Here is a 19,620-nt window from a genome sequence, read left to right on the forward strand (position 1 = left end):
CCAGTGCCAACCCCTTATCCCGCGATGCGTCCGATACACAGATAGTTCCAAGGCGGCCGAGGAGCCTCACCGCATATCAATCGGGGTGCGAGGCGAGGGATGGGGCGGGAAGGCCCCAACGGCTAGACGGAAGAGGCTTCAGGGCCACCTCGGAATGGTCCAAGCATCGGACGCGCTTGGGGCGACTGCCAGTGCCAACCCCTTATCCCGCGATGCGTCCGATACACAGATGGTTCCAAGGCGGCCGAGGAGCCTCACCGCATAGCAATCGGGGGTGCGAGGCGAGGGATGGGGCGGGAAGGCCCCAACGGCTAGACGGAAGAGGCTTCAGGGCCGCCTAGGAATGGTCCAAGCATCGGACACGCTTGGGGCGACTACCAGTGACAGCCCCCTATCCCGCGATGCGTCCGATACGAAGATGGTTCCAAGGCGGCCGAGGAGCCTCACCGCATAGCAATCGGGGTGCGAGGTGGGGGATGCGGCGAGATGGCCCCAACGGCTAGACGGAAGAGGCCACAGGGCCGCGTCGGAATAGTCCAAGCATCGGACGCGCTTGGGGCGACTACCAGTGACAACCCCTTATCCCGCGATGCGTCCGATACGAAGATAGTTCCAAGGCGGCCGAGGAGCCTCACCGCATAGCAATCGGGGTGCGAGGTGGGGGATGCGGCGAGATGGCCCCAACGGCTAGACGGAAGAGGCTGCAGGGCCGCCTCGGAATAGTCCAAGCATCGGACGCGCTTGGGGCCACTACCAGTGACAACCCCTTATCCCGCGATGCGTCCGATACGAAGATAGTTCCAAGGCGGCCGAAGAGCCTCACCGCATAGCAATCGGGGTGCGAGGTGGGGGATGCGGCGAGATGGCCCCAACGGCTAGACGGAAGAGGCCACAGGGCCGCCTCGGAATAGTCCAAGCATCGGACGCGCTTGGGGCGACTACCAGTGACAACCCCTTATCCCGCGATGCGTCCGATACGAAGATAGTTCCCAGGCGGCCGAGGAGCCTCACCGCATAGCAATCGGGGTGCGAGGCGAGGGATGCGGCGAGATGGCCCCAAAGGCTAGACGGAAGAGGCTGCAGGGCTGCCTCGGAATAGTCCAAGCATCGGACGCGCTTGGGGCGACTACCACTGCCAACCCCTTATCCCGCGATGCGTCCGATACACAGATAGTTCCGAGGCGGCCGAGGAGGTGGGGGATGCAGCGAGATGGCCCCAATGGCTAGACGGAAGAGGCTGCAGGGCCGCCTCGGAATAGTCCAAGCATCGGACGCGCTTGGGGCGACTACCAGTGACAACCCCTTATCCCGCGATGCGTCCGATACACAGATAGTTCCGAGGCGGCCAAGGAGCCTCACCGCATAGCAATCGTGGTGCGAGGTGGGGGATGCGGCGAGATGGCCCCAACGGCTAGACGGAAGAGGCTGCAGGGCCGCCTCGGAATGGTCCAAGCATCGGATGCGCTTGGGGCGACTACCACTGCCAACCCCTTATCCCGCGATGCGTCCGATACACAGATAGTTCCAAGGCGGCCGAGGAGCCTCACAGCATAGCAATCAGGGTGCGAGGCGAGGGATGCGGCGAGAAAGCCCCAACGGCTAGAGGGAAGAGGCTTCAGGTCCGCCTCGGAATGGTCCAAGCATCGGACGCGCTTGGGGCGACTACCAGTGACAACCCCTTATCCCGCGACGCGTCCGATACACAGATAGTTCCAAGGCGGCCGAGGAGCCTCACCGCATAGCAATCGGGGTGCGAGGCGAGGGATGCGGCGAGAAGGACCCAACGGCTACACGGAAGAGGCTTCGGGGCCGCCTCGGAATGGTCCAAGCATCGGACGCGCTTGGGGCGACTACCAGTGACAACCCCTTATCCCGCGACGCGTCCGATACACAGATAGTTCCAAGGCGGCCGAGGAGCCTCACCGCATAGCAATCGGGGTGCGAGGCGAGGGATGCGGCGAGAAGGACCCAACGGCTACACGGAAGAGGCTTCGGGGCCGCCTCGGAATGGTCCAAGCATCGGACGCGCTTGGGGCGACTACCAGTGACAACCCCTTATCCCGCGACGCGTCCGATACACAGATAGTTCCAAGGCGGCCGAGGAGCCTCACCGCATAGCAATCGGGGTGCGAGGCGAGGGATGCGGCGAGAAGGACCCAACGGCTAGACGGAAGAGGCTTCGGGTCCGCCTCGGAATGGTCCAAGCATCGGACGCGCTTGGGGCGACTACCAGTGACAACCCCTTATCCCGCGACGCGTCCGATACACAGATAGTTCCAAGGCGGCCGAGGAGCCTCACCGCATAGCAATCGGGGTGCGAGGCGAGGGATGCGGCGAGAAGGACCCAACGGCTAGACGGAAGAGGCTTCGGGTCCGCCTCGGAATGGTCCAAGCATCGGACGCGCTTGGGGCGACTACCAGTGACAACCCCTTATCCCGCGACGCGTCCGATACACAGATAGTTCCAAGGCGGCCGAGGAGCCTCACCGCATAGCAATCGGGGTGCGAGGCGAGGGATGCGGCGAGAAGGACCCAACGGCTAGACGGAAGAGGCTTCGGGTCCGCCTCGGAATGGTCCAAGCATCGGACGCGCTTGGGGCGACTACCAGTGACAACCCCTTATCCCGCGACGCGTCCGATACACAGATAGTTCCGAGGCGGCCGAGGAGCCTCACCGCATAGCAATCGGGGTGCGAGGCGAAGGATGCGGCGAGAAGGACCCAACGGCTAGACGGAAGAGGCTTCGGGTCCGCCTCGGAATGGTCCAAGCATCGGACGCGCTTGGGGCGACTACCAGTGACAACCCCTTATCCCGCGACGCGTCCGATACACAGATAGTTCCAAGGCGGCCGAGGAGCCTCACCGCATAGCAATCGGGGTGCGAGGCGAGGGATGCGGCGAGAAGGACCCAACGGCTAGACGGAAGAGGCTTCAGGGCCGCCTCGGAATGGTCCAAGCATCGAACGCGCTTGGGGCGACTACCAGTGACAACCCCTTATCCCGCGACGCGTCCGATACACAGATAGTTCCGAGGCGGCCGAGGAGCCTCACCGCATAGCAATCGGGGTGCGAGGCGAGGGATGCGGCGAGAAGGACCCAACGGCTAGACGGAAGAGGCTTCAGGGCCGCCTCGGAATGGTCCAAGCATCGGACGCGCTTGGGGCGACTACCAGTGACAACCCCTTATCCCGCGACGCGTCCGATACACAGATAGTTCCGAGGCGGCCGAGGAGCCTCACCGCATAGCAATCGGGGTGCGAGGCGAGGGATGCGGCGAGAAGGACCCAACGGCTAGACGGAAGAGGCTTCAGGGCCGCCTCGGAATGGTCCAAGCATCGGACGCGCTTGGGGCGACTACCAATGACAACCCCTTATCCCGCGACGCGTCCGATACACAGATAGTTCCGAGGCGGCCGAGGAGCCTCACCGCATAGCAATCGGGGTGCGAGGCGAGGGATGCGGCGAGAAGGACCCAACGGCTAGACGGAAGAGGCTTCAGGGCCGCCTCGGAATGGTCCAAGCATCGGACGCGCTTGGGGCGACTACCAGTGACAACCCCTTATCCCGCGACGCGTCCGATACACAGATAGTTCCGAGGCGGCCGAGGAGCCTCACCGCATAGCAATCGGGGTGCAAGGCGAGGGATGCGGCGAGAAGGACCCAACGGCTAGACGGAAGAGGCTTCAGGGCCGCCTCGGAATGGTCCAAGCATCGGACGCGCTTGGGGCGACTACCAGTGACAACCCCTTATCCCGCGACGCGTCCGATACACAGATAGTTCCGAGGCGGCCGAGGAGCCTCACCGCATAGCAATCGGGGTGCGAGGCGAGGGATGCGGCGAGAAGGACCCAACGGCTAGACGGAAGAGGCTTCAGGGCCGCCTCGGAATGGTCCAAGCATCGGACGCGCTTGGGGCGACTACCGTTGCCAACCCCTTATCCCGCGATGCGTCTGATACACAGATAGTTCCGAGGCGGCCGAGGAGCCTCACCGCATAGCAATCGGGTTGCGAGGCAGATTATTGGGAAGGGAACCCCCTGGGATGCGGCTCAAGCAGTGCCCAAAGGGACTGGAATGCGGAATCACATCGAGAGACCCAAATGCTATACGAGGGCTCAAATCGAATTATCGATTTGGCCACGACATGGACGCATCGGAACGACTACCTTTGCCGAACCACTCGCAATTGCATCCATACCGAAACCAATAGACATTTCCGTTAGAGCCCTCGCATAGCATTCGGGAATCTCGCATGCCCCTCTAAATCGACCAATGCTGGCGCTCAATGAAAATCCGAGCGCTACCACCGTTCGAGCGCCAGCATTGGTCGAGTTAGAGGGGCACGGGGGAGAATGCTCCAGTCAACACCTCCCCTATATAAGTTATTTGTCCGATTCTCGCACAACCGTAGTCTGCCTCGTCGAATCAAACAACGGTCCCAGATTCCGACTTCCGTTCCGTAGAGACCCAAAAGCTAGATGGAGGCTCGCAAGAAAGAGAGTCGGCGCATAGCAATCGGGTTTCTCGAACGTTTAGGGACCGAGCTCACTTGCGGATAGGGCAAAATCCGCCAAGCAACCCAAAAGCTAGACGGGGGCTCGAATCGAATCGCCTAGGCGGCCACAACAACGACGTGTTGGATCGACTACCAGTGCCAAACCATTCAGCAAGACTAGTCTGTGTCGAGGCCGGATAGAGATTCTCAGAGAGCGCCCGCATAGCATTTAGGAGACCTGCCGCGTCCCTCACACTCGACAAATGGTGGTGCACGTTTATAAATCCGAGCGATCCCAACCCTTTCAAGCACCAACATCGGTCGAGATAGAGGGGCACGGAGGGGGCTGCGTGAGACAACACAGTCCCCTATATAAGTTATTTGTCCGATTCTCACACATCCGAAGAATGGTCATCAAATCGGACAACAGCCCAAACTTCCGACTTCCGTCCCAGAAAGCCCAAGAGCTATCTAAAACGTTCATGGCCGGAACTCGATCGCGGCTATACCAGTCCGCCAAGCAACCCAAAAGCTAGACTGGAGCTCTAGTCGAATCACCTCTGTGGCCATTGCAAGGACGTGTTGGAGCGACTACCATTGCCGAACCATTCCGCAGGTCGAGTCCATACCAAGGCCGCATAGAGATTCACGATGAGCTCCTGCATAGCAATCAGGAGACTTGCCGTGTCCATCACAATCGATAAATCCTGGTGCAAGATTTTTGCATCCGAGCGCTCCAACCAGTCGAGCACCAGCATCAATCGACATAAACGGGCACGGGGGGAGGATGCTCGAGAACACTACCTCCCCTATATAAGTTATTTGTCCGATTCTCAAGCAGCCGAAGTCTGGTCATCGAATCGGGTCAAAGACCACAACTTCCGACTTTACCCACAATGCAAGTCATCGAATCGAACATCGGCCCCCGAGTCGGACTCCATGCGTATGTCAGGTCATCGGACCCAAATTCCGCCTTCCTGCGCATGGCGGGCCATCAATATCAACTCGGTCATCGGACCCAAACTCCGCCTTTTTGCGTATGGCACGCCTTCAAATCGGTCATCGGACCCAAATTCCGCCTTCCTGTGCATGGCGGGCCATCAACATCAACTCGGTCATCGGACCCAAATTCCGCCTTTCTGCGCATGGCACGCCATCAACTCGGTCATCGGACCCAAATTCCGCCTTCCTGCGCATGGCAGGTCATCGGACACAAATTCAGACCTCGCCAATATGCCTACGTATCGAATCGGTCATCGGACCCAACTTCCGACTTCATCCATACTGTAGGGTCTTTGAGGTTGGCGCGGTGCGCTCAACCCAGGGAGTCGACCCATCGAAGCATACACCTCCCCTATATAAGCTATTTGTCCGATTCCCACACCTGTGTAGTTTGCACCTCTGACCAGGACATCGACCCCAACTTCCGAACTCGACTGCAACGACGGCACCAGCGCCTTGGTGCGCACCTTGCGACGCACAGTCCCAACATTCGCCTTCCTGCACATGGCAGGTCATCGGACCCAAATTCCGACCTCGCGAGTATGCCTACATATCGAATCGGTCATCGGACCCAACTTCCGACTTCATCCATACCGTAGGGTCTTTGAGGTTGGCGCGGTGCGCTCAACCCGGGGAGTCGACCCAACGAAGCATACACCTCCCCTATATAAGCTATTTGTCCGATTCCCACACCTGTGTAGTTTGCACCTCCGATCAAGACATCGACCCCAACTTCCGAACTCGCCTCCAACGACCGAACCAGCGCCTTGGTGCGCACCTTGCAACGCACAGTGCCAACATTCGCCTTCCTGCACGTGGCAGGTCATCGGACCCAAATTCCGACCTCGCGAGTATGCCTACATATCGAATCGGTCATCGGACCCAACTTCCGACTTCATCCATACCGTAGGGTCTTTGAGGTTGGCGCGGTGCGCTCAACCCGGGGAGTCGACCCAACGAAGCATACACCTCCCCTATATAAGCTATTTGTCCGATTCCCACACCTGTGTAGCTTGCACCTCCGATCAGGACATCGACCCCAACTTCCGAACTCGACTAAAAAGACCGCACCAGCGCCTTGGTGTGCACCTTGCAACGCACAGTGTCAACATTCGCCTTCCTGCACATGGCAGGTCATCGGACCCAAATTCCGACCTCATGAGCATACCTACTAATCGAATCGGTCATCGGACCCAACTTCCGACTTCATCCATACCGTAGGGTCTTTGAGGTTGGCGCGGTGCGCTCAACCTGGGGAGTCGACCCATCGAAGCATACACCTCCCCTATATAAGCTATTTGTCCGATTCCGACACCTGTGTAGTTTGCACCTCCGCTCAGGACATCGACCCCAACTTCCGAACTCGCCTGCAACGACCGAACCAGCGCCTTGGTGCGCACCAAAAGTGCGCACTTTTGGAGGGCACTTTTGTGCGCTCCAAAGGTGCGCACTTTTGGAGGGCACTTTTCTGCGCTCCAAAGGTGCGCACTTTTGGAGGGCACTTTTTGGAGGGCACTTTTCTGCGCTCCAAAGGTGCGCACTTTTGGAGGGCACTTTTTGGAGGGCACTTTTCTGCGCTCCAAAGGTGCGCACTTTTGGAGGGCACTTTTTGGAGGGCACTTTTCTGCGCTCCAAAGGTGCGCACTTTTGGAGGGCACTTTTTGGAGGGCACTTTTCTGCGCTCCAAAGGTGCGCACTTTTGGAGGGCACTTTTTGGAGGGCACTTTTCTGCGCTCCAAAGGTGCGCACTTTTGGAGGGCACTTTTTGGAGGGCACTTTTCTGCGCTCCAAAGGTGCGCACTTTTGGAGGGCACTTTTTGGAGGGCACTTTTCTGCGCTCCAAAGGTGCGCACTTTTGGAGGGCACTTTTTGGAGGGCACTTTTCTGCGCTCCAAAGGTGCGCACTTTTGGAGGGCACTTTTTGGAGGGCACTTTTCTGCGCTCCAAAGGTGCGCACTTTTGGAGGGCACTTTTGTGCACTCCAAAGGTGCGCACTTTTGGAGGGCACTTTTCCTGTGCTCCAAAGGTGCACACCTAGGTGAGCACCTTCGACCACACCTTGTAGCACACCAAACTCTGACTTTCGACTTCATCCGCAATGCAGGGTCTTTGAGGTTGGCGCAATGCGCACAACCAGGGGAGTCGACCCATCAAACCCAACACCTCCCCTATATAAGCTATTTGTCTGATTCTCATACATGCGTAGCCTGCAGGAGCAATTAGGACATCGACCCCAACTTTCGGCTTCTAAACGAAAACAAGGTCTTTGAGGTTGGTGTAATGCGAACAACTAGGGGAGTCAACCCATCAAACCCAACACCTCCCCTATATAAGCTATTTGTCTGATTCTCATACATGTGTAGTCTACAGGAGCAATTAGGACATCGACCCCAACTTTTGACTTCTTAACGAAAACAAGGTCTTTGAGGTTGACGTAATGCGCACAACCAGGGGAGTCGACCCATCAAACCCAACACCTCCCCTATATAAGCTATTTGTCCGATTCTCATACATGTGTAGCCTGCAGGAGCCATTAGGACATTGACCCCAACTTTTGACTTCTTAACGAAAACAAGGTCTTTGAGGTTGGCGTAATGCGCACAACCAAGGGAGTTGACCCATCAAACCCAACACCTCCCCTATATAAGCTATTTGTCTGATTCTCATACATGTGTAGCCTGCAACAACGATTAGGACATCCACCCCAACTTCTGAATTCGTCTGCGTTGACCGCACCAAAGGTGCACGCCTTGGTGCTCACCAAAATCCGACTTCCGACTTCTTCTGCTATGCGGGGTCTTTGAGGTTGGCGCAGTGCGCACAACCAGGGGAGTCAACCCACCGAATGCAACACCTCCCCTATATAAGCTATTTGTCTGATTCTCATACATGCGTAGACTGCAGCAATGATTAGGACATCCACCCCAACTTTTGACTTCTTAAACAAGACAGGGTCTTTGAAGTTGGTGCAGTGCACACAACCAGGGGAGTCGACCCATCAAACGCAACACCTCCCCTATATAAAGCTATTTGTCCGATTCTCATACGTGTAGTCTGCAGCAGCGATTAGGACATCGACCCCAACTTCCGAATTCGTTTGCATTGACCGCACCAAAGGTGCACGCCTTGGTGTGCACCCTGGAGTGCACTTTGGTGCTCACCTCGGTGCACACTTTGGTGTGCACCTCGGTGTGCACCAAAGGTGCGCACCTTGGAGCGCACCAAAGGTGTACACTTTGGAGCGCACCACATAGGGTCTTTGAGAGGTTGGCGCAGTGCGCACACCAAGGTGGGTGTTGAGGTGCGTGCCGAGGTGGGTGGGTGCTAGGGTGCGCTCCATGGTGGGTGCCAGGGTGGGTGCGTGCTAGGGTGGATTCCAAAGAGGGTCATAGGGTGGGTGCCAAGGTGGGTTGGTGATATAGTGGGTTCAAAGGTGGGTACTAGGGTGGGTTCCAAGGTGGGTCACAAGTTGGGTGCCAGGATGCGTGGGTGTTAGGTTGGGTGCCAAGGTGGGCTCCTGCGTGGGTGGGTGCTAGGGTGGGTTTCAAGGTGGACGCGAGGGCGGGTGCCAAGGTGGGTAACAAGTTGGGTGTTAGGATGGGTGAGTGCTAGAGTGGGTGCCAAGGTGGGTGGGTGCTAAGGTGGATGCCAAGGTGGTTCACAGGGTGGGTGGGTTCTAGGGTGAGTTCCAAGGTGGGTCACAGGTTCAGTGCTAGGGTGGGTGTCAAGGCGGGTGTCGAGGTGCCTGGGTGCTAGGGTGTGGATGCCAATGTGGGTCATAGGGTGGGTACTAGGGTGGGCTGCAATGTGGGTGCCAAGGTGGGTAACATGCTCGGTGGGTTCTAAATTGGGTGCCAGGGTGGGTGTGCACCCACCTTGCCCGAGGTGGGTGCCAAGGTGCCAGTGTGGGTGGGTGCTAAGGTGGATGCCAAGGTGGGTGAGAAGGTGGGTGATAGGTTGAGTGGTAGGATGGGTGGGTGCCAAGATGGGTCACAGGGTGGGTGCAAGGGTGGGTAGGTGCTAGGGTTGGTGTCAGGGTGGGTGGGTGCTAGGTTGGGTTCCAAGGTGGGTGCGAGGGTGAGTGTCAAGGTGGGTCACAGGTTAGGTGCTAGGATGGGTGAGTGCTAGGGTGCAAAGGTGCCAGGGTGGGTGCTAGGATGGGTCGATGCTAGGGTGAGTGGCAAGGTGGGTCCACAAGTGTCAAGGTGGGTGCCGAGGTGGGTGCCAAGTCGGCGACTGCTATGGTGGATGCCAAGGTGGGTCACGGGGTGGGTGCCAAGTTGCTAGGTTGGGTTCCAAGGTGGGTGCCAACGTGGGTGCTAGGGTGCGTGGGTTAAAGGGTGTGTCACAACGTGGGTGCCAGGATGGGTGCGCACCCACACTGGCCAAGACGGGTGCGGGTGCAAGGTTGGGTTCCAAGCCCGGTCACAGGCTGGGTGCTAGGATGGGTGGGTGCCAAGGTGGGCACCAGGGTGGGTGCACCCACCCTGGCCAAGGTGGGTCACGGGGTGGGTCCTAGGGTGGGTAACGGGGTGGGTACTAAGGTGCGTGCCAAGGTGGGTCATAGGGTGGGTGCCAAGGTGGGCACCAGGGTGGGTGTGCACCAACCCTAGCCAGGGTAGGTCACGGGGTGGTTGTCGGGGTGGGCGTCAAGGAGCCAAGGTGGGTGGCAAGTAGCCAAGTTGCGTGCCAAGGTGGGTGTCGGGGTGGGTGCCAAGGATCCAAGGTGGGTGCCAAGGAACCAAGGTGGGTGTCTGGGTGGGTGCCGAGGTGGGAGCCAGGGTGGGTCCCAAGGTGAGTGCAAAGGTGGGTGCCAGGGTCAAGGTGAGTGCCAATGTGGGTTCCAAGGTGCCAGGGTCAGGGTGAGTGCCAATGTGGGTTCAAAGGTGCTAAGTTGGGTGCGAGGTTGGGTGCGAGGGTGGGTGGGTGCCAAGGTGTGCTAGGTGGAAGCCCGGGTGGGTCGGCATCCCATGGGTGTCGAGTTGGGTGCCTGATGGGTGCTTCTTGTCAAGTTTTAGTCGTCGGGACTCATTTCGAGCCTTAGAGGTCGTTTCTTGTCCGGTTGCCCTGTCTTCGACCTGGGAACCCAATTTTGGTCCTCGGGTCCCATTTTTTTTTGTCTCGCATCCCACTTTTGGCCTGTGGCCTTTTCGGGGTCGATTCTCGTTTTGGGCATCAGAGCATGTTTCTTCTCCTAAAACCCAATATTTGTTTATTAAGTCTCGGAACACATTTTTGTTCTCGTGGACCCATCATGGGTCTTGGAACGCATTTGTGGTCCTTGGGTCCCATTTTGCATCCCGAAACTTGTGTTTTGGTGCTTGATCCCTATTTTGGGTGCCCACCTTGCACCAAGTGCGCACCCGGGGCAAACCGAGCGCCTTGGTGCACCGGGGCAAGATCGAGCGTGCACCCGAGGCGCCCCGAACATGCACCAAGGTGCACTCGGCCCACATGTGAGCGCAGGTCGTTGCGCCCGAGGTGGTGTGTGGGCACCGCGTTGCAGACGGGACACTGCACGCACACGACGCCCCCTCCAGGTGCACGCACGTAGGCCGGGCCGGGTGCACACCCGACGCCCTAGCAAGGTGCGCGCACCCGGGCAGGGCTCACACTTGGCGAACGGGGCGCACTTCGCGAGGGAGGGTGTGCACCTCGACGGGGGTGGGTGGCCGGGGTGGATTCGCACGTGGGTCGCGGTTTGCTAAGTACACACTGCGACAAGCTCATAACGGGTGCGATCATACCAGCATTAGTGCACCGGATCCCATCAGAACTCCGCAGTTAAGCGCGCTTGGGCCGGAGTAGTACTGGGATGGGTGACCTCCCGGGAAGTCCCGGTGTTGCACCCTTTTTTAGTTTTTCGCCGGGCGTCGCAATGCTATTTGAATAAACCTTTTGCCCGTTTGCGTTCTCGTCGGGGCCGGGCCGGGCCGGGGTGCGCTGCCCGCACTACCGCGCGCGCGGGGGGCGACACCGAGCGCGCACCCGAGGCGCCCCGAGCACACAGGCCACGGTGCAACCCGGGCGTTGTGCGCGCACCCCGGTGCGCCCGAGGTGCTGCGCGCGCACCCAGGTGAAATCGGTGTGCACCTCGGCCAGTGCGCGCTCGGTCGAGTCGCGCACGTTGGCCAAGGTGCACGGTGATGTTTCTTACTCTAAGGTTCCGCACCAGACGCCCGGGACAGGTGAGCGAAGCTGGGCGGGGCCGGGTGCGCGGCCGGGGCAGGTGCACGCAGCTGGAGAGAGCTTTGGAGCACACTTCGGAGCGCACCAATGATGCGCTCCATTCAAAAGTTTCCTGAAAAGGCAAAAAAAGTTGAGATTATAGAATTTCCCACTTGAGAGATTGTAAAAAAAAAAAATTTAAAATGAAGGAAACGCGGGTGCCAAGGTGTGCGCAGCCCAGCCAAGGTGTGCGCACCAAGGCGCCCACCCTGGCGAAGGTGCACGCAAGGTGCGCACCCGAGGCAAACCGGACAATTAACCCAACTTTCGACTTCGCGCGCACCTTGGAGCGCACTTCGGAGCGCTCCTTGGTGCGCACCAATCTTGGGCACCTCGGAGTGCACCATGGCGCCCACCAAGGTGCGCACCCGGGGCAAACCGAGCTCCGACTTCGTGCGCACCTTGGAGCGCACGAAAGGTGCGCACCATGGCGCCCACCAAGGTGCGCAGCCCAGCCAAGGCGTGCGCATCAAGGTGCGCACCTTGGCGAAGGTGCGCACCCGGGGCAAACCGAGCTCCGACTTCGTGCGCACCTTGGAGCGCACAAAAGGTGCGCAACCCAGCCAAGGTGTGCGCACCCCGGTCAAACCGAGCTCCGAATCGTGCGCACCAGAGGTGCACGCCATCGTGCGCACCTTGGAGCACACTTCGGAGCCCTCCTTGGTGCGCGCCGATGTTGCGCACCTCGGAGCGCACCCGGGGAAAACAATGCAATTAACCCGACTTTCGACTTCGTGGGCACCTCGGAGCGCTCTCGGGTTCGCACCTCGGAGCACACCGAGGTGCGCACCTTTGATGCGCTGCCTTCACCAATTTCCAGAAAAGGCAAGAAAACATTGAGAAGGTGTGCGCACCGAGGTGCCCACCCTGGCGAAGGTGCACGCGAGGTGCGCACCCGGGGCAAACCGGGCTCCGACTTCGTGCACGCCGCACCTTGGAGCACACTTCGGAGCGCTCCTTGGTGCGCACCAGGGCGCGCAACCCAGCCGAGGTGCCCACCCCGGCGAAGGTGCACGCGAGGTGCGCACCCGGGGCAAACCGGGCTCCGACTTCGTGCACGCCATGGTGCCCACCGCGGCGAAGGTGCACGTGAGGTGCGCACCCGGGGCAAACCGGGCTCCGACTTCGTGCACGCCGCACCTTGGAGCACACTTCGGAGCGCTCCTTGGTGCGCACCATGGTGCCCACCAGGGCGCGCAACCCCGCCGAAGGTGCACGCGAGGTGCGCACCCGGGGCAAACCGGGCTCCGACTTCGTGCACGCCGCACCTTGGAGCACACTTCGGAGCGCTCCTTGGTGCGCACCATGGTGCCCACCAGGGCGCGCAACCCCGCCGAAGGTGCACGCGAGGTGCGCACCCGGGGCAAACCGGGCTCCGACTTCGTGCACGCCATGGTGCGCACCGCGGCGAAGGTGCGCACCCGGGGCAAACCGGGCTCCGACTTCGTGCACGCCGCACCTTGGAGCACACTTCGGAGCGCTCCTTGGTGCGCACCAGGGCGCGCAACCCAGCCGAGGTGCCCACCCCGGCGAAGGTGCACGCGAGGTGCGTACCCGGGGCAAACCGGGCTCCGACTTCGTGCACGCCGCACCTTGGAGCACACTTCGGAGCGCTCCTTGGTGCGCACCATGGTGCCCACCAGGCCGCGCAACCCAGCCAAGGTGTGCGCACCAAGGTGCACGTGAGGTGCGCACCCGGGGCAAACCGGGGTCCGACTTCGTGCACGCCGCACCTTGGAGCACACATCGGGGCGCTCCCGGGTTCGCACCGGCGTTGCGCACCGTGGTGGGCACCTCGGAGCACACCAAGGTGGGCAGCGAGGTGCGCACCTTTGATGCGATGCCTTCACTAATTTCCATAAAAGGCAAAAAAAAAACGAGATTTTAAAATTTCCGTTTTGAAAGATAGTGAGAAAAAGGGAATGCTGGTGCCATCTTGAGCCCGCCCTGGTGCGCAGCCCAGCCAAGGTGTGCGCACCAAGGTGCCCACCCTGGCGAAGGTGCGCGCCCGGGCAATTAACCCAACTTCCAACTTCGCGCGCGCCAGGGTGGGAGCGCACCCAACAACCGGGCCTGGGAAGAGCCAATGCGAGAAACCCCACCAAACGCTCTGACAAAAAAAGAGGGGGCGCTCCAGTAACCCCGCTTCGGAGCGCACCCTGGGCAAACCCAGCCAAGGTGCCCACCCCGGCCAAGGTGCAGGCGAGGTGCGCACCCGGGGCAAACCGGGCTCCGACAACGTGCACGCCGCACCTTGGAGCACACTTCGTAGCGCTCCCGGGTGCGCACCTCAGAGCACACCAAGGTGGGCAGCGAGGTGCGCACCTTTGATGCGCTGCCTTCACTAATTTCCAGAAAAGGCAAAAAAAAAAGGAGATTTTAAAATTTCCGTTTTGAAAGATAGTGAAAAAAACGGAACGCGCGTGCCATCTTGAGCCCGCCCTGGTGCGCAGCCCAGGTAAGGTGCCCACCCTGGCAAAGGTGCGCACCCGGGCAATTAACCCTACTTCCGACTTCGTGCGCGCCAGGGTGGCAACCGGGCCTCGGAAGAGCCAATGCGAGAAACCCCACCAAACGCTCCGACAAAAAAAGAGGCGGCGCTCCAATAACCCCGCTTCGGAGCGCAGCCGGGGCAAACCCAGCCAAGGTGCCCACCCCAACGAAGGTGCACGCGAGGTGCGCACCCGGGGCAAACCGGGCTCCGACAACGTGCACGCAGCACCTTGGAGCACACTTCGAAGCACTCCCGGGTGCCCACCGGCGTTGCGCACCGTGGTGGGCAGCGAGGTGCGCACCTTTGATGCGCTGCCTTCACTAATTTCCAGAAAAAGGCAAAAAAAAATGAGATTTTAAAATTTCCGTTTTGAAAGATAGTGAAAAAAAAGGAACGCGGGTGCCATCTTGAGCCCGCCCTGGTGCGCAGCCCAGGCAAGGCATGCGCACCAAGGTGCCCACCCGAGGTGCACACCCGGGGCAAACCGGGCTCCGACTTCGTGCAGGCCGCACCTTGGAGCACACTTCGGAGCGCTCCTTGGTGCGCACCATGGTGCCCACCAGGGCGCGCAACCCAGCCAAGGTCTGCACACCAAGGTGCCCACCCCGGCGAAGGTGCACGCGAGGTGCGCACCCGGGGCAAACCGGGCTCCGACTTCGTGCACGCCATGGTGCCCACCGCGGCGAAGGTGCACGCGAGGTGCGCACCCGGGGCAAACCGGGCTCCGACTTCGTGCACGCCGCACCTTGGAGCACACTTCGGAGCGCTCCTTGGTGCGCACCATGGTGCCCACCAGGGCGCGCAACCCAGCCAAGGTGTGCGCACCAAGGTGCACGCGAGGTGCGCACCCGGGGCAAACCGGGGTCCGACTTCGTGCACGCCGCACCTTGGAGCACACATCGGAGCGCTCCCAGGTTCGCACCAGCGTTGCGCACCTTTGATGCGCTGCCTTCACTAATTTCCAGAAAAGGCAAAAAAAAACGATATTTTAAAATTTCCGTTCTGAAAGATAGTGAAAAAAACGGAACGCGGGTGCCATCTTGAGCCCTTCCTGGTGCGCAGCCCAGGCAAGTTGTGCGCACCAAGGTGCCCACCCTGGCGGAGGTGCGCGCCCGGGGCAAACCGGGCTCCGACTTCGTGCACTGCATGGTGCCCACCAAGGCGCGCAACCCAGCCAAGGTGCCCACCGCAGCGAAGGTGCACGCGAGGTGCACACCCGGGGCAAACCGGGCTCCGACTTCGTGCACGCCGCACCTTGGAGCACACTTCAGAGCGCTCCTTGGTGCGCACCAGGGCGCGCAACCCAGCCGAGGTGCCCACCCCGGCGAAGGTGCACGCGAGGTGCGCACCCGGGGCAAACCGGGCTCCGACTTCGTGCACGCCATGGTGCCCACCGCGGCGAAGGTGCGCACCCGGGGCAAACCGGGCTCCGACTTCGTGCACGCCGCACCTTGGAGCACACTTCGGAGCGCTCCTTGGTGCGCACCATGGTGCCCACCAGGCCGCGCAACCCAGCCAAGGTGTGCGCACCAAGGTGCACGCGAGGTGCGCACCCGGGGCAAACCGGGGTCCGACTTCGTGCACGCCGCACCTTGGAGCACACATCGGGGCGCTCCCGGGTTCGCACCGGCGTTGCGCACCGTGGTGGGCACCTCGGAGCACACCAAGGTGGGCAGCGAGGTGCGCACCTTTGATGCGATGCCTTCACTAATTTCCATAAAAGGCAAAAAAAAAACGAGATTTTAAAATTTCCGTTTTGAAAGATAGTGAGAAAAAGGGAATGCTGGTGCCATCTTGAGCCCGCCCTGGTGCGCAGCCCAGCCAAGGTTTGCGCACCAAGGTGCCCACCCTGGCGAAGGTGCGCGCCCGGGCAATTAACCCAACTTCCAACTTCGCGCGCGCCAGGGTGGGAGCGCACCCAACAACCGGGCCTGGGAAGAGCCAATGCGAGAAACCCCACCAAACTCTCTGACAAAAAAAGAGGGGGCGCTCCAGTAACCCCGCTTCGGAGCGCACCCTGGGCAAACCCAGCCAAGGTGCCCACCCCGGCCAAGGTGCAGGCGAGGTGCGCACCCGGGGCAAACCGGGCTCCGACAACGTGCACGCCGCACCTTGGAGCACACTTCGTAGCGCTCCCGGGTGCGCACCTCAGAGCACACCAAGGTGGGCAGCGAGGTGCGCACCTTTGATGCGCTGCCTTCACTAATTTCCAGAAAAGGCAAAAAAAAAAGGAGATTTTAAAATTTCCGTTTTGAAAGATAGTGAAAAAAACGGAACGCGCGTGCCATCTTGAGCCCGCCCTGGTGCGCAGCCCAGGTAAGGTGCCACCCTGGCAAAGGTGCGCACCCGGGCAATTAACCCTACTTCCGACTTCGTGCGCGCCAGGGTGGCAACCGGGCCTCGGAAGAGCCAATGCGAGAAACCCCACCAAACGCTCCGACAAAAAAAGAGGCGGCGCTCCAATAACCCCGCTTCGGAGCGCAGCCGGGGCAAACCAAGCCAAGGTGCCCACCCCGACGAAGGTGCACGCGAGGTGCGCACCCGGGGCAAACCGGGCTCCGACAACGTGCACGCAGCACCTTGGAGCACACTTCGAAGCACTCCCGGGTGCCCACCGGCGTTGCGCACCGTGGTGGGCAGCGAGGTGCGCACCTTTGATGCGCTGCCTTCACTAATTTCCAGAAAAAGGCAAAAAAAAATGAGATTTTAAAATTTCCGTTTTGAAAGATAGTGAAAAAAAAGGAACGCGGGTGCCATCTTGAGCCCGCCCTGGTGCGCAGCCCAGGCAAGGCATGCGCACCAAGGTGCCCACCCGAGGTGCACACCCGGGGCAAACCGGGCTCCGACTTCGTGCAGGCCGCACCTTGGAGCACACTTCGGAGCGCTCCTTGGTGCGCACCATGGTGCCCACCAGGGCGCACCCGGGGCAAACCGGGCTCCGACTTCGTGCACGCCGCACCTTGGAGCACACATCGGAGCGCTCCCAGGTTCGCACCAGCGTTGCGCACCTTTGATGCGCTGCCTTCACTAATTTCCAGAAAAGGCAAAAAAAAACGATATTTTAAAATTTCCGTTCTGAAAGATAGTGAAAAAAACGGAACGCGGGTGCCATCTTGAGCCCTTCCTGGTGCGCAGCCCAGGCAAGTTGTGCGCACCAAGGTGCCCACCCTGGCGGAGGTGCGCGCCCGGGGCAAACCGGGCTCCGACTTCGTGCACTGCATGGTGCCCACCAAGGCGCGCAACCCAGCCAAGGTGCCCACCGCAGCGAAGGTGCACGCGAGGTGCGCACCCGAGGTGCACACCCGGGGCAAACCGGGCTCCGACTTCGTGCACGCCGCACCTTGGAGCACACTTCAGAGCGCTCCTTGGTACGCACCAGGGCGCGCAACCCAGCCAAGGTGCTCACCCCGGCGAAGGTGCACGCGAGGTGCGCACCCGGGGCAAACCGGGCTCGAACTTCGTGCACGCCGCACCTTGGAGCACACATCGGAGCGCTCCCGGGTTCGCACCAGCATTGCGCACCTTTGATGCGCTGCCTTCACTAATTTCCAGAAAAGGCAAAAAAAAGAAAAAAATGAGATTTTAAAATTTCCGTTTTGAAAGATAGTGAAAAAAACGGAACGCGGGTGCCATCTTGAGCCCGCCCTGGTGTGCAGCCCAGGCAAGTTGTGCGCACCAAGGCACCCACCCTGGCCAAGGTGGGTCACGGGGTGGGTCCTAGGGTGGGTAACGGGGTGGGTACTAAGGTGCGTGCCAAGGTGGGTCATAGGGTGGGTGCCAAGGTGGGCACCAGGGTGGGTGTGCACCAACCCTAGCCAGGGTAGGTCACGGGGTGGTTGTCGGGGTGGGCGTCAAGGAGCCAAGGTGGGTGGCAAGTAGCCAAGTTGCGTGCCAAGGTGGGTGTCGGGGTGGGTGCCAAGGATCCAAGGTGGGTGCCAAGGAACCAAGGTGGGTGTCTGGGTGGGTGCCGAGGTGGGAGCCAGGGTGGGTCCCAAGGTGAGTGCAAAGGTGGGTGCCAGGGTCAAGGTGAGTGCCAATGTGGGTTCCAAGGTGCCAGGGTCAGGGTGAGTGCCAATGTGGGTTCAAAGGTGCTAAGTTGGGTGCGAGGTTGGGTGCGAGGGTGGGTGGGTGCCAAGGTGTGCTAGGTGGAAGCCCGGGTGGGTCGGCATCCCATGGGTGTCGAGTTGGGTGCCTGATGGGTGCTTCTTGTCAAGTTTTAGTCGTCGGGACTCATTTCGAGCCTTAGAGGTCGTTTCTTGTCCGGTTGCCCTGTCTTCGACCTGGGAACCCAATTTTGGTCCTCGGGTCCCATTTTTTTTTGTCTCGCATCCCACTTTTGGCCTGTGGCCTTTTCGGGGTCGATTCTCGTTTTGGGCATCAGAGCATGTTTCTTCTCCTAAAACCCAATATTTGTTTATTAAGTCTCGGAACACATTTTTGTTCTCGTGGACCCATCATGGGTCTTGGAACGCATTTGTGGTCCTTGGGTCCCATTTTGCATCCCGAAACTTGTGTTTTGGTGCTTGATCCCTATTTTGGGTGCCCACCTTGCACCAAGTGCGCACCCGGGGCAAACCGAGCGCCTTGGTGCACCGGGGCAAGATCGAGCGTGCACCCGAGGCGCCCCGAACATGCACCAAGGTGCACTCGGCCCACATGTGAGCGCAGGTCGTTGCGCCCGAGGTGGTGTGTGGGCACCGCGTTGCAGACGGGACACTGCACGCACACGACGCCCCCTCCAGGTGCACGCACGTAGGCCGGGCCGGGTGCACACCCGACGCCCTAGCAAGGTGCGCGCACCCGGGCAGGGCTCACACTTGGCGAACGGGGCGCACTTCGCGAGGGAGGGTGTGCACCTCGACGGGGGTGGGTGGCCGGGGTGGATTCGCACGTGGGTCGCGGTTTGCTAAGTACACACTGCGACAAGCTCATAACGGGTGCGATCATACCAGCGTTAGTGCACCGGATCCCATCAGAACTCCGCAGTTAAGCGCGCTTGGGCCGGAGTAGTACTGGGATGGGTGACCTCCCGGGAAGTCCCGGTGTTGCACCCTTTTTTAGATTTTCGCCGGGCGTCGCAATGCTATTTGAATAAACCTTTTGCCCGTTTGCGTTCTCGTCGGGGCCGGGCCGGGCCGGGGTGCGCTGCCCGCACTACCGCGCGCGCGGGGGCGACACCGAGCGCGCACCCGAGGCGCCCCGAGCACACAGGCCACGGTGCAACCCGGGCGTTGTGCGCGCACCCCGGTGCGCCCGAGGTGCTGCGCGCGCACCCAGGTGAAATCGGTGTGCACCTCGGCCAGTGCGCGCTCGGTCGAGTCGCGCACGTTGGCCAAGGTGCACGGTGATGTTTCTTACTCTAAGGTTCCGCACCAGACGCCCGGGACAGGTGAGCGAAGCT

The 19,620-nt window shown here is 60.5% G+C and overlaps 2 non-coding genes across 2 annotated transcripts; both read left to right on the forward strand.

Annotated features, from left to right (window-relative positions):
- The first annotated feature begins 11,230 nt into the window (after nucleotides 1-11,230).
- LOC131871275 (5S ribosomal RNA) lies at nucleotides 11,231-11,349 on the forward strand. Its single transcript, XR_009369536.1, has one exon. It is a non-coding gene; the product is annotated as a 5S ribosomal RNA (ribosomal RNA).
- Nucleotides 11,350-19,154: 7,805 nt separating this feature from the next.
- On the forward strand, nucleotides 19,155-19,273 carry LOC131871255 (5S ribosomal RNA). The gene has a single exon (XR_009369516.1). It is a non-coding gene; the product is annotated as a 5S ribosomal RNA (ribosomal RNA).
- Nucleotides 19,274-19,620: the final 347 nt, after the last annotated feature.

Source organism: Cryptomeria japonica, unplaced genomic scaffold (genome assembly GCF_030272615.1).
Source record: "Cryptomeria japonica unplaced genomic scaffold, Sugi_1.0 HiC_scaffold_385, whole genome shotgun sequence".
NCBI classification, from domain to species: Eukaryota; Viridiplantae; Streptophyta; class Pinopsida; order Cupressales; family Cupressaceae; genus Cryptomeria; species Cryptomeria japonica.